Raw genomic sequence first — 13,960 nt, forward strand, 5'->3', positions numbered from 1 at the left:
TGTGCGTACAGACCGGAAGTCTGTGCATCAGGATCATAGCTATCATTGGCACTGCAGTCGGGGCTTCCCTGAGGCTGGGCCCGCCCCCACACTCAGCTCCGTGTTACACAGACCAGCTCTTCCTGCCTCTCCGAGGCCCTCCCTCACCACAGCACAGACATGGCTGGTTCCCTGCAAGTCCCTGACATGAGCAACAACACAGCCAGGTGAGTGCTGTGTGCACTGAGGAAATGGGGGCTGGTGTATCATGTGTGTGTACTGGGTGTAATATGGGGCTGCTGCTATGTATAATTTAATATGTTGTGTGCAATGTGCTGCATGTATTAGCTGTGTGTAATGTATTATGGTGTTGTGTACATTATGCTTTGTGCACAGGGTGTAATATGGGGGGGGGTGCTGCTGTGTATATTTAAATGGGTGTAATATGGGGGGAAGCTGCATGTGATATACTATGGTGTTTTGTACAATGTGCTGTGTGTACTGTGCAGGGTGTAATATGGGGGAGGGGGTGCTGTGTATATGTAAATATGTGTAATATGGGGGGGAATCTGCATGTAATATGCTATAGTGTTTTGTGCAATGTGCTGTGTGTACTGTACAGGGTGTAATATGGGGGAGGGGGTGCTGTGTATATGTAATGGGCGTAATATGGGTTGAAGCTGCATGTGATATATTATGCATACTTGCCTACCCTCCCGGTTTTTGTTCCATTCCCCCCCCCCCCCCCCCGAAATGCATTGCGCATGCGCGATCGTCATGTCTCGGGGGCGGGGCCCTAGTGTCATTGAGCATGCCGGGTACCGCGCGGGGCTGTGTGGGTATCCGGCAGCAGCAGCAGAGTGAGCGGAAGCCGGGAAGCGCACGGAGTAGGAGGGCAGCGTGGACAGAGAGGAGCAGCAACTGTGCGTGGCAGCGGGACTGTGAGTGACAGCGGGAGCCGGGAGCAGCGACCAGCGGTAAGTATATCAGTCTGCAACCTCTCTCCCCCCACCCACTAAGCCTGCTTTTTTTTTTTGGGTGGGAGGTGACTGTGAGTATGGGGGGTATATGTGCCAGGTATGAGGATGTATAAGGTGTGCCCAGGTGTGTATGTATGAGGTGTAATGCTGGGAGGTGACTGTGGGTATGGAGGGTATATGTGCCAGGTATGAGGATGTATAAGGTGTGCCCAGGTGTGTATGTATGAGGTGTAATGCTGGGTGGTGACCGTGGGTATGGGGGTATATGTGCCAGGTATGAGGATGTATAAGGTGTAATGCTGGGTGATGACTGTGGGTATGGGGGGTATATGTGCCAGATATGAGGATGTATAAGGTGTGCCCAGGTGTGTATGTATGAGGTGTAATGCTGGGAGGTGACTGTGGGTATGGAGGGTATATGTAGCAGGTATGAGGATGTGTAAGGTGTGCTCAGGTGTGTATGTATGAGGTGTAATGCTGGGCGGTGACTGTGAGTATGGGGGTATATGTGCCGGACATGAGGCTGTATAAGGTGTGCCCAGGTGTGTATGTATGTGGTGTAATGCTGGGCGGTGACTGTGGGTATGGAGGGTATATGTGCCAGGTATGAGGATGTATAAGGTGTGCCCAGGTGTGTATGTATGAGGTGTAATGCTGGGTGGTGACCGTGGGTATGGGGGTATATGTGCCAGGTATGAGGATGTATAAGGTGTAATGCTGGGTGATGACTGTGGGTATGGGGGGTATATGTGCCAGATATGAGGATGTATAAGGTGTGCCCAGGTGTGTATGTATGAGGTGTAATGCTGGGAGGTGACTGTGGGTATGGAGGGTATATGTAGCAGGTATGAGGATGTGTAAGGTGTGCCCAGGTGTGTATGTATGAGGTGTAATGCTGGGCGGTGACTGTGAGTATGGGGGTATATGTGCCGGACATGAGGCTGTATAAGGTGTGCCCAGGTGTGTATGTATGTGGTGTAATGCTGGGCGGTGACTGTGGGTATGGGGGGTATATGTGCATGGTCCTCCCTGTTGTTTTTTTTTTGGGGGGGAGACCATTTTTGAGGGGTGTGGGAAGGAAGCTAGATGCCGACAATAATGTATTGCAATCTGTCGGTTTTGTATACACGGATGTCTGCAAAGTGTTAGCCTGTTTAGTGATTGATACATCAAGAAAATGTAGTTTGTTCATGCATTTAAAAAGTAAATTTGATATTTGCATCTCCTTAGTTCAAGTCACTAGACACGCCTTTTGGTTGATGACACACCCCTTCAATGGTGCGCGACGCTGCACTTGGTGCATTTTGCTAGCATCTAAAATCTCCCTCATTTTGCTTTTGAAAAGTAGGCAAGTATGGTACACACCAATAGATGGTTCCTTCGGCGGCACCACCAATATTGTATAGTGTGCACCAAGCTTTAACACACAGCAGCCAATCTGGTGTTTGCCTGTCTGTCTCTCGGGCTGTCTCTTTATACATCCTGTATATTAGTAACATATTCATTCATATGATAAAGGCACACAAAATCCCACAGCCTCTTTTTCTGGCTAGAGGGAGCTACAGCATCTAAAAAAGGACAACTGGCCAGTTCTGGGCTGTGCACACAGACCACGGTGGCCAAGAGAGCGGAGGATGCTCGCAAAAGTAGTCAGCGAGTCTGCTCTAGTTCTACTGTCAATGGTTAGGACATCAAGCATGACTATAGGTAAATAAAAAATACACACATATATGTGTGTATTTGTGTGCGTGTGGGCAAGTGTTTGCAAGTGTGTGCGTTTACAAATCTCAAGCAGACTCTGCTGTTTGTCGTCTGCCAGGATTTAGCAATAGCTTCGGTTGCGGCATAGTAGCTACATTTCATCAAAAATCTTTCCCTTTGTGAGTAGCAAAGGACTTGCACAAAGCGAAGGAGGATAGAAGAACAATCAAGAAAGAGAGCAGTAAAGAAGTGAGAGGCATGTACAAGCCTTCATACTCTCTCTTTTCAGCAGAACGTGTCCCCTTTGTAGTGTTAATTATTTGTTCAAGCAGGATAACAGGACTAGCCTATTATATCCTTCATAAAAAGCGGTATAGACTCTCTACCGATCAGCTATGAATTAGCAAACATGATACCAAGAAAGAGAGAGAGGGAGAGACAGAAAGAGACAGAGGAGGGGGAAAAGCACCGTAAAAAAAAAAAAAAAAAAAAAAATTCATTAATATCGTTAGGGATTAGAACACTGATTAAAGTGCAGCTGTTAGCATATGCAAATGAGTGATAGACATTTATCAGAGGCAATGCATGTTGCCTTATAGCTGAAAAGCTTCACGAATGGTTTCGAGCTGATTAAAAGAGTTTTAAGTTTCCAAGGATTTTCTGTTTAGCGGGTAGATGGGGAGGGGGAATTAGAAGGGAAAAAAAAGCAATTTAACTTACGTATACCCTCCTTTAGCTAAATTGCTTAAAGTGGTTTCTTAACTCTACTCACTTTGCATTGAGATATTGGCGACTGTGCTGAATTCTGAATTTCTAAGAGTCAAGTACCGTAGGATATATATTTTGGGTGGAAGATTGGTACTATATTGCCTTTGGTGGTGTTGTCATCAGAGTTTAGAGATTTTTCTATGTTTTAAAAAAAAAATATTTTTAGAAAAGAAAGGTGGTGCGTTAGACCTACAGGCTCGGTGCTCCTTTTGTGTATACTGTATAAATTATCACAGACCGCTGCACCCACAATATAACTTACCAAATCTTACTGTGTGTACAAATGTTTTATGGAAGTTACTGGTTACATGTACTGTATATTAGACCATATTGAGCGGGTTATTGTATAGCTTTGTATCGCAAATTGAATGCAGTAATGAAAAGGAGAGAGAAGACTACATATGACAATAATTGCAGAGCTGTTCAAATTATAAAAAGCAAAACACACAAAAAACACATTAGAAGTTACAAAATAGTCAGGGTAGCATTCAATGCTGCGGCAAGCGGGACGGCGAGGGGGATAAACAGCGAGGATCGCAGAAAACCAGCGATCCTCGCTGTTTAACCCCCTTGCCGGCCGCTCGACCTATTCAACGTTCCGTGGGAATCCTCGCCATCATAGGACGGCGAGGATTCCCCCAAACAGCGAAACCCGCGCCTAATGCAGCGAACCCGCTGTATTTAGCCGCGAGTCTCGCTGCTTCTGCAGCCGCATACGCCCATTCCCCCTCGCTCAAAAAACGGAGCGAGGGGGAATTGGCGTATGAGGGTTGTGAGTTGAATACTGACAGGGTGAGTGGTGACAGCGAGCAGGAAGCCCTGCTCGCTGTCACCGCTCACCCACGGCATTGAATAGACCCCAATGTCTCACAGTTATGTTTATTTGGTTGGGGGGGATTTAATTGCAACGTTCGCAAAGTGTTCAAATTGCCATGTTGTTTAAATACTGGTAGCAGCTGCCTATGTTTCATCCTTTGCCGTAGGACCTAATATCCAATTGGCACAAAATTGCTCATTAAACTATGTGGCAGTGAACCCTTTTGAGTGAGATTCTGCTGCCATTAAGCATGGCAGCTGCTGCACAGATTTGGCCGGTTGAATAGATTCACCCTTAATTGAATTCCCTCTTAGAGTTAAATTATATTGCATAAATATAATATTATCTTATGTCAGCCATTGTATTTTGTAAAGAATTACTGATGGATAGTAATATCTCATAATATCTCCATGGATAAAAGTAGTAGAGGAAGAGTGTTCCGGGAAAGTTAGAAAAAGTCCACAAACTCCTCAGAGATCATTAACTGGCACTTATAGTAAGTGTAGGATGCAATTCTCCTATTGGCTAATGGGTGGAAATTTCACTAAATGTTTAATGCCTGTCAATCTTGATTGAGGGTAATATTGATAAAGTATGGTCAGTTTTGCTACTCAACCACTTCGCCATTACAATCATGTGACTAAATGGGAAGTAATCCAGCTAATCAGTAAATAGGCCGATCCACTCGCTCATTATCAGCTACAAGGGAGCCAGTAAAAGTTCTTGGAAGATAACTACAAACACACAGGCCTTCCAGCCCTGTAAACCTTAGGCCTTTTAACCCTACAGTATGAACCCTACCCATTCTAAGAAACCAAGTGGGGGAATAGAGACTCTACAGATCTTACCATATTGTATGTACAGGTGATCACTATACACTATACAATGTTAAAACGGTCCCAAGTGATACAGTTAACTTTTTACTTGCACACAGCAGAGGCCGTCATTGTGTGGGATGAACCAATACCTGTGAGCATGCAATCTATGCCTGCATGCCTCAGTGGGGTTACTAGTTCCTAGTGAGTGGATAGAACGGATATTGGCTGCCTCCATTGTCTGTAGATGCCAGGATATGGTTCCACATGACTTACCCATATTCTTAAATTGGGAATCACCCTCTTGCTGGATTGTGGGCACAGCTGGAAATGATCATGCAGAAAGGGTAATTTATCTTTATGCCCATCCTACATAGAGAGCACCGCTTTTTCTACTAAAATAAAGGACGTACTTAAATTTGGGAAGACCAATGTAAATGACCTCCGATAGCTGCTAACATTGAGGCAGATGTATTAAGCATGGCGAAGAGATAAAGTGGAAGGAGATAACGCTCCAGCCAATCAGCTGTGTTTGAAATATGATTGTTGGGAGTTGATTGGCTGGTGCATTATCTCCTTCTACTTTTTCTCCAGTTTATCTCTTCGCCAGACTTAATACATCTGCCCCATTGAATCTTGAATAATCCTGTGTCATAAAAATCCCAATTCATCCTTTCTGCAATGTAACACTTGTGTACCTGGCCTGCATCTTCCAGTGCACCATAAGCCTTTAAACTCTCGCCACCAGCGGATGCAAACATAGTATATCTGCAGATGCTCTCATCTTAGCCCACAATTCTTCCTGTATTCCCAAACAGCACATTAAGTTATATCACAGGGTTATATTGGCAAGTGTTGCTGCAGAAGTAGCAATCTGTAAGTGCCTGCGGGAATGCCCCTCATTAATATACTGTATAACACATTTGAATGTATCCAGATGTGTAACAACATTCTTTGTGTGGCCCAAGTTTCCTTTAAATTTACCCAATTTACATAAAATACATAAAAAAAATACATACTAATAATTCCTAACATACAGTGGGCCTTATTCTAGTTCACTCTTTCTGACAAAATCCTTCTTAGATGGACAAAACCATGTGCACTGCAGGGGGGCAGATGTTACTTGTGCAGAGAGAATTAGATTTGGGTGAGTTATTTTGTTTCTGTGCAGGGTAAATACTGACTGCTTTATCTTTACACTGCAGTATAGATCTCACTTTGAAGTAAAACCCCACCCAAATCTAATTCTCTCTGCACAAGTAACATCTGCCCCCCTGCAGTGCACATGGTTTTGTCCATCTAAGAAGGATTTTGTCAGAAAGAGTGAACTAGAATAAGGCCCAGTATGTGTCATTCCCCAAGAAACGCTGGCAGGAATAAAGAAATGTACAGTACATGTAATGGACTGATCTACAAGAAAATCTGTAAATCCAAGAAAATAAAAAATTATTAATTGCCACTTCCGGTAAATTCATACACAGAAACACTGTGAGGAGTAATGATACTGTACATGTAGTCAACACTGTGAGGAGCACTGCTACTGTACAGGTAATGAACACTGTAAGAAGCACTGATGCTGTACACCTAATAAACACTGTGAGACGCACTGCTACTGTACATGTAATAAACACTGTGAGGAGCACTGCTATTGTACACCTAATAAACACTATAAGGAGCACTGCTACTGAACACATAATAAACACTGTGATCAGCACTGCCACCGAACATGTAAGGAGCACTGCTACTGTATCCGTAATAAACACTGTGAGGAGCACTGCTACTGTACATGTAATAAACACTGTAAGGAGCACTGATACTGTACACAGATTCATAACGCTGGAAGGCAATGGAGTCATCTGCCACCAGGCTCCTGCTCCCAAGGGGGCACCTCTACTCAACTGCATGTTTGAATCAGTTAATTGAAAGCTGTTGAATCAGTTAATTGAAAGCCATCTATATGGAATCTGTGGCTGACTCCCCCTCCAAGCAGAACAATACACGTCACACTTTCTTTATTCTAAACATAATTTTAGCTATTGTCACACCCTGTATTAGAACCCATGTTCTGTTCCACTAAAAGAGCTATATGATTCTGCATAGGAAGCATAGGAATTCTAGCTATGTGTTGTTATTACACTACATACTGTAGCTCTGCGTAATAGTAATGGTTTTGAACTAAAGTTACTGTATACAGTCAGAATCTGCATGCTTATAGTGCAGGAGCAAAAAGCTCTATAAGTAAGGTGTCTGCCTCCTGTGAGACAGGTCACAATTTCTAATCCTTGGTGTGACTGCTAAGAAATGTATTTGTTTAAAATAATAATAATATAAAAAATGTTTAAAAAATGTAACAGGATTTATAGAAATATTTTCTGAATTGTTCTTTCATATATTTATATGGGGAAGGGGCACCAATATCTATCTTGCCTCCAGGAAACTGGGATGAACGGAAGCCAATGTCTGTACATATAATAAACATGGTAAGGTGCCCTGATACTGTACATATAATAAACACTGTGAGCACTGATACTGAAAACTTAATGAACACAGGGGTTTATTCTAGTTCACTCGCAAAGGTACAATCACTCTCTTATGGACAAAACCATATGCACTGCAGGTGGGGCTGATGTAACATGTGCAGAAGACAGTTAGATTTGGGTGGAGTTTGTACTTCAAACTGATATCTATATTGCAGTGTAAAAATAAAGTCGCCAGTATTTTCCCTGCACAGAAACAATAAAACAAATGTAACTCTCTCTGCACATGTTACATCAGCCCCACCTGCAGTGCACATAGTTTTGTCCATAAGAGAGTGATTGTGCCTTTCCGAGTGAACTAGAATAACCGCCACTGTTGGGTGAGAGGAGGGAGACCTTTTTAAATGTGATTTACAAAATTTTAGACATAGAAGGGCTGGTTCTGAATCAAACAAATCTCTTCCCACTGATGCCAATAGTGATTATTTGGCATTTTTTATGACTATGAAGGTTAAGTAGCTGCTTCTGGAATTTGATAAGCTTGCCTGAAGAGATGAGTTTTTAGGGAACGCTTATAGGTTTGGAGACTGGAGGAGAGTCTTATTGTGCTTGGGAGGGCATTCCACAGAGTGGGTGCAGCCCGAAGAAAGTCCTGCAGTCGGGAATGGGAGGGAGTAATGAGTTTGGATGGGAGAGGCAGACCTTGGGAGGAGCGTAGAGGTCTTGTTGGATGATATTTTGAGATAAGAGAAGATATGTAGGTACTTGTTTCCTAGCACGGCCACAAATCTTGGCCATCGGGGGTAATTTTAGTGGCCTGCGACGCGACCGACGCGATGCCCCCGATTTTTCCATTGAAATGCATTGAAAACAGTGAAAAATTGGGGCGGTCGCGTCGTGTGCGCCTAAAAATGCTTAAATGGTGCACCCGCGATGGCCGCGATTTCCCCATAGGGAACAATGTTAAATGCCTCAATTTACCCGCGATGACCCCGATTTCCCATAGGAAACAATGTTAAATGGGTCAATTTACCCAAATCATCATAGGGAACAATGGTAAATGGGCCAGAAAGGCCAAAAAAAACCCCTGACCAGAGAAATGTCCCCCCAAAAGTAGTTCACGCCACCCCGCGATGAACGTGAACCCGAAGCGTGGCGAGCGCAGCGAGTCCGTGAGGGGCGGCGGTACGCGTCCTCCGACCTTTTCATACCCCCACTATCCACTAGGGCGTGGAGTGAGAATAGAATAGTGTGGCGAGCGCAGCGAGCCACCGAGCCCGAAGCGTGGCGAGCGCAGCGAGCCCCGCGAGGGGCCGCGGATACCTTCACAGGTAAACGCGTCCCTTCGCGGGCTTCACGGGTATCCGCATCCACTCGCGGGGCTCGCCACGCTTCGGGCTCGGTGGCTCGCTGCGCTCGCCACACTATTCTGTTCTCACTCCACGCCCTAGTGGATAGTGGGGGTATGAAAAGGTCGGAGGACGCGTACCGCCGCCCCTCGCGGGCTCGCTGCGCTCGCTACGCTTCGGGTTCACGTTGATCACGTGGTGGCGTAAAATACTTTTGGGGGGACATTTCAATGTTCAGGGGTGTTTTTGACCCATTTACCATTGTTCCTATGATAATTTGGGTCAATTGAGCCATTTAACATTGTTTCCTATGGGAAATCGTGGTCATCGCGGGTAAATTGAGGCATTTAACATTGTTCTCTATGGGGAAATCGCGGGCATCGCGTCTGGCCCATCGCACCCGATTTTTTTGCGCATGCGATGCCCGCGATGGCCGCGATTTTCCCCCGATGACCGCGATTATGATCGTTGTGGCCGTGCTAGGAAACAAGTACCGATATGTATGTTGGTGTAGTTTGGTTTATGGCCTTGTGTATAAGTAAAAGTATTTTATATTGAATACGGTAGAATACAGGTAACCAATGAAGTGACTGACAAAGTAGCTTAGCAGATGATGAACGTCTGGTGAGGAAGATTAGCCTCGCAGCTGCATTCATGATGGACTGTAGTGGTGAGAGTCTGTAGTGGGAAAGGCCAATAAGGAGACTATTGCAATAATCAATGCGGGAGACGATGACAGAATGGATTAAACCATTCAATGAAGGTTGAACTTGATGGACACAAGTCTTTATTCAGCCTTAACTACTATGTAACTATGTAATTAAACATTTTTAATTGTTGTGTTTTCTGTAAGGTATGGATGTATTTTGTATACAGTATGTATAATATCCTACCTATATATGCAGCTTCAGGCAGGATATGGGGGGGATGGGGGGGGGGGGGGGCGCGTTGGCACTGAGTCTGCCTATCATAAAGTTAAGGATGCATGTGGCAACTGTGGAACTTCTAAGACACCACTTCCACACTTTCACTTGAGGGGCTAGAAATTGGGTATCGGTGGCAGTGTGGGGTTAGAGGAGTCAGTAGTTTAAAGTTTTGCCTAAAGTGCCGAGAAACCTTACACCAGCCCTTCATACAGCGCCTGTGAGCATATGCCATTTTGTGTACCTGAAACAGACTCTAAGGAGGTTATTCTGATCGGAGCGGCCAAACGTGCGTACGTTCACAGTTACCGCACGCTAGCCGTACGCGGCCGTTAGGGTTAAGTCCACCCACAAATCAGCCGCTTACGTACGGGCAGAAATACCGTAGAAGGGGAGTGCCGTACAAATGAGCGTACGGCAACGTACGCGGACGGGCCAGCCCTTGCACTCCGACAACAGGCGTACAACTGAGCGTACGGCGCCGTCTACGGCCGTCTTTCCTCCGTCTCCCCACCGCCTTCTTGCGGCGATCTGAGCGTACGCCAGTTTGCACGGACGGGTCCCTATTGTTTTCAATGGAAAACTCAGCTTATGTCACCGCTCGTGAGAGTGAGCGTACGTCCGTGCACGCTGGCATACCCTTCACATATATGGACCTGCAAATCTTGCCTCTCAACTACTAATCTGACAATTGATTAATTAATCTATTTGTTATTCAATTATTGTTTTCTATTAACTCAATTGTCTACCTTAATAAAGACCTAATAAAACTACATTTTAACCCACATTACATGTATATTTGTTATGTTCTAATGTGGCATTTTAATCACTATCTATGTGTCCCCATATTGCTGTTACTTTTAAATCAAGTTATGTTGGTGTTTCTGTATATGTACTAAATTATGTACGTAATTACTTTGTCCAAAATGTGTAACATGTATACCTACCCTGATGTTATGTGTGATGTTTTAATCGAACAACATTAAACATTCATGCATTTTCACTATGTGTTATTTTACTCAAAAACACACACATTCACACATCAATCATTACCCCTCACCTCAAATTACAAGTATAACTTACAGTACACATCTGTATGTACCTACCCTTACACGCCCTCTAACATATTTATTATTAAAAACACAGGCAATTTCGAACTGTAATAAAACTTTTATTGGATACAAAAATAAAAAGGGGTGGGGGATAAATAAAAAATTAAAGGCGGGCCTCCAGAAGGCCAAAAAGTAGCTGCAGGTAGATGAGGGTGACCATTATTTCCCGCATTATTGCGGCCACCTCCTCCTGCTGCTGTTCAGTGTCTGTAATGAAGGGATAAAACAAAAAATTAATATACACAAATGTTTGTTGTATTTGTACATAATAAAAAGTTCAGAGTTATGTGTGAAGGCCACATACATTTAGAAACTACATTGAAGATGGGTCTGCTGTAAACACAGTACTAAAAAATAATATGTTAACACGCACATACTGTACATAGTAAATAACATTAATTCAATTACTCCTTCATCAATGAATGTATGCTGTATCCCAATTGGTACTTTGGTTTTGGGGGACTCTCCTCTAACCTCACAATTAGCCTGTGCTATTTAAGGGTTATGACATTGTTGTGGCTTAAGCACTCCTTACTATTTTAAATTTAGGACATTGCTGTACAAATTATAGGCCTACAGCTATGTTTGTAAAGCATGCATCCGCATGGCCTCACACACTATTACCAAAACAATCTCTACATTTAAGTTGCACCAGTGGCAGATTAAGCCTTTGGGGGGCCCGGGGTACTTTAGAGCGGGGGGCCCCCTTGCACTTGTCATTACTGGCCGCACACTGCATGGGCGAATATTATACTGTCAAAACATAGAGTAAAGGCAGAATAAACTTGGTCAATGGTTACCTGCAGGGGATATATATCAAGAAAAACAGTTGTTAGTGTAGGACTTGCAGTGAAATGGGGTCCCTTGGCGATGGGCTGCAAGCTTAAATGCATTGATCAATTCATGAACTAAAACCCCATTATTTATTTATTGATTATTTGAATGTTAAGGTGAGTCAGTTTGTTGTAGTGAGTGCTGGGCTCCCTGTGTTTGTATTTACTAGAGTGTGTGGTCACAGGCCACCGCACCCCACCCTGGGATGTGGGTGCTGTTTGCACCCCATTCCTAGGAATGGCGAGTGTGTTGGTACTTTTGTATCTATATATTAGGGTTGATTTTTAATTAACCTCTGTTACTGTGATCATAGCTTTCTCATGCACCCTAGATAAGCTCATTTACCTGAAACCTGTGACAGCTGCCCCTTTAATACTAATTCAGGTGCTGTGTTTGGGATTGTCTCACCTTATAAAAGCCATCAGTTACTTGGCAGTTGAGCATTAACCCAGAAAAAAAACACATGTTCATTTTAGCTATGATGTGTAAGCAGGTGCCAGGTTCTCAAGAAAAACAGTTGTTAGTGTAGGACTTGCAGTGAAATGGGGTCCCTTGGCGATGGGCTGCAAGCTTAAATGCATTGATCAATTCATGAACTAAAACCCCATTATTTATTTATTGATTATTTGAATGTTAAGGTGAGTCAGTTTGTTGTAGTGAGTGCTGGGCTCCCTGTGTTTGTATTTACTAGAGTGTGTGGTCACAGGCCACCGCACCCCACCCTGGGATGTGGGTGCTGTTTGCACCCCATTCCTAGGAATGGCGAGTGTGTTGGTACTTTTGTATCTATATATTAGGGTTGATTTTTAATTAACCTCTGTTACTGTGATCATAGCTTTCTCATGCACCCTAGATAAGCTCATTTACCTGAAACCTGTGACAGCTGCCCCTTTAATACTAATTCAGGTGCTGTGTTTGGGATTGTCTCACCTTATAAAAGCCATCAGTTACTTGGCAGTTGAGCATTAACCCAGGAAAAAAAACACATGTTCATTTTAGCTATGATGTGTAAGCAGGTGCCAGGTTCTCAAGAAAAACAGTTGTTAGTGTAGGACTTGCAGTGAAATGGGGTCCCTTGGCGATGGGCTGCAAGCTTAAATGCATTGATCAATTCATGAACTAAAACCCCATTATTTATTTATTGATTATTTGAATGTTAAGGTGAGTTAGTTTGTTGTAGTGAGTGCTGGGCTCCCTGTGTTTGTATTTACTAGAGTGTGTGGTCACAGGCCACCGCACCCCACCCTGGGATGTGGGTGCTGTTTGCACCCCATTCCTAGGAATGGCGAGTGTGTTGGTACTTTTGTATCTATATATTAGGGTTGATTTTTAATTAACCTCTGTTACTGTGAACATAGCTTTCTCATGCACCCTAGATAAGCTCATTTACCTGAAACCTGTGACAGCTGCCCCTTTAATACTAATTCAGGTGCTGTGTTTGGGATTGTCTCACCTTATAAAAGCCATCAGTTACTTGGCAGTTGAGCATTAACCCAGGAAAAAAAACACATGTTCATTTTAGCTATGATGTGTAAGCAGGTGCCAGGTTCTCAAGAAAAACAGTTGTTAGTGTAGGACTTGCAGTGAAATGGGGTCCCTTGGCGATGGGCTGCAAGCTTAAATGCATTGATCAATTCATGAACTAAAACCCCATTATTTATTTATTGATTATTTGAATGTTAAGGTGAGTCAGTTTGTTGTAGTGAGTGCTGGGCTCCCTGTGTTTGTATTTACTAGAGTGTGTGGTCACAGGCCACCGCACCCCACCCTGGGATGTGGGTGCTGTTTGCACCCCATTCCTAGGAATGGCGAGTGTGTTGGTACTTTTGTATCTATATATTAGGGTTGATTTTTAATTAACCTCTGTTACTGTGATCATAGCTTTCTCATGCACCCTAGATAAGCTCATTTACCTGAAACCTGTGACAGCTGCCCCTTTAATACTAATTCAGGTGCTGTGTTTGGGATTGTCTCACCTTATAAAAGCCATCAGTTACTTGGCAGTTGAGCATTAACCCAGGAAAAAAAACACATGTTCATTTTAGCTATGATGTGTAAGCAGGTGCCAGGTTCTCAAGAAAAACAGTTGTTAGTGTAGGACTTGCAGTGAAATGGGGTCCCTTGGCGATGGGCTGCAAGCTTAAATGCATTGATCAATTCATGAACTAAAACCCCATTATTTATTTATTGATTATTTGAATGTTA

The 13,960-nt window shown here is 43.7% G+C and overlaps 1 long non-coding RNA gene across 1 annotated transcript in view; it reads left to right on the top strand.

Moving 5' to 3' along the window:
* The first annotated feature begins 23 nt into the window (after nt 1-23).
* Nucleotides 24-13,960, top strand: part of LOC146062763 (uncharacterized) — a 57,250-nt gene continuing 43,313 nt past the window's right edge. Inside the window, exon 1 of the long non-coding RNA XR_014471504.1 lies at nt 24-206. This is a non-coding gene — a long non-coding RNA (uncharacterized LOC146062763). The remainder of the gene's footprint in view (nt 207-13,960) is intronic.

Source organism: Crinia signifera, chromosome 3, assembly GCF_055691185.1.
Source record: "Crinia signifera chromosome 3, ASM5569118v1, whole genome shotgun sequence".
Taxonomy (NCBI): Eukaryota; Metazoa; Chordata; class Amphibia; order Anura; family Myobatrachidae; genus Crinia; species Crinia signifera.